Below are 1808 nucleotides of genomic sequence, written 5' to 3'. Positions count from 1 at the left end.
TCTTCTAATGATAAGTCTATCCCTCAGTCCATGCCCAGAGTATTCTCATTTTGGTGGGAATTTATAGACCTTGCATTCAACTAGCATGCTGTTAAAGAATCCAGGATTACCTTCATACTAAGATAAATACTAGAACAGACTTTTAGATGAGGTCTTATTCTTTTATACTCTCAAATATTTTTGGAGAACCAATTTCATTACATCACACTTAAAGAGATATATCTCTTAAAGTTATTTGACATTGTTTTTTTAATTCATGAATGTCTCCCACAATTTACATCTATTTCTGGGGGGGAAGGGGGAGAAAACAAATAAGAAAAATTTTTGATATCTAGTTTAGAGCTGACTAATTTTGGCACTAATTATATAGTATTGCCACCTAGTGGACAATTGTGTTTAATACTATCTCTAATTTTGCAACAAAACTTCATCATAAGTCTCCAAAGAAGATATGCTTGTTTTTATCTTGTCAATGTGTTTCTGAAAATGTATGTGAAAATCAGATTTCTATAAATTAAATCACATTTAAAAGAACTGGATTTTTAGGAAATCAAGTCACATTTTAATAAATCAAATTACATTTAAAAGGAGCTGGATTTTAAGAAATCTTACAAGTATTCTCTCAGTAAAGTGAATTTATCTAATTTACCTTTGTTGTAAATGTTGTGAATATTTATCTGCAAGAATTAGTGGGGTAAGAAAGCATACTCAGAGGAAACTGGACAATAGATTCTTAACTCATATTATCCCAAGAGAGTAAGGATAAAATTAGAAAGTGCTTTAATAAACAAAGCAAAAATAAAAAAAAAGATCTGTAAAGATTTCTTAAGCAACCCCACCCCTCCCCATAAATAGGAATGAAGTAATCACATTTGAATTCTCCTATTACAGACCCTGATTTCTACATGAAGTAGTAGAAAAGACATTTTTAATATATGGGGGAAAAGTTATACTAGGCCAAGTATACACAGAAAAAATCTGTTTAGAGATGACACAATTTTGAAAGCATGGGGAATTGATTCCCAAGATAATCAAAAGATAAGAAACTACCAACTTGGAAAAAAAAACAAAGATGCCATTTTTATCCAAAAAGGAAATCAAAATATAACTAAAAACAGGCTTGGATGCCTACTTTCTCAACTCTACAAAATCTTCATGAGAATAATCTACACAGTTATCATCTATTAAGGGTATTTCGATGAAAGCAAAGAACACAAACCTTTCAAAAAATATACAATGGATCACCAATCCTTGCAACCTAGCCCAAGTAGTCATCATCCCAGAAAGCAGTTCCTGGAGATGGCCCTTGGAGATGGGCCAGCTGATTCCAACAATTGCCAACCAACTGCACAGATAAGGCAGACAAGCTAATTCAGCTCTAAGAAGCAAGGCACCTTGAGGGAGAAAAAAGTAGTTTATCTTAGGCAAATCATACTACACTACTTCACCTTATACTCTGATGGAGATAGTCCAGGACCCTAACCTCAGGTGCTTTGAGAGTAGCAATACCTTTCCCTTTCAGTTCAGGTTCCTCAACCATCATCCATGAGAGAAATCAATGTGGAGAAGGGAGACAACTGTCCTACTTCTATTCCCAGGTCATTAACAGCTGAGGGCAGTATCTGCATTGGGAGCCAAACACAAACTAGATATGATGAGGAGCGACAAATTCAAGGCTCTATAAAGATTTCAGAAGAAAAGCTACATCCTACCAAAAGAGAGCATCTTAAGGACTCAAGGGAAAGTATTTCCAGCAACTATCCATTTGCCACATGCATTTGCTAGACATGAACTCATTTTCTGTTGGA

The sequence above is a fragment of the Antechinus flavipes genome, chromosome 1 (assembly GCF_016432865.1).
Source record: "Antechinus flavipes isolate AdamAnt ecotype Samford, QLD, Australia chromosome 1, AdamAnt_v2, whole genome shotgun sequence".
Classification (NCBI taxonomy): Eukaryota; Metazoa; Chordata; class Mammalia; order Dasyuromorphia; family Dasyuridae; genus Antechinus; species Antechinus flavipes.
This window is presented reverse-complemented; position numbering follows the sequence as displayed.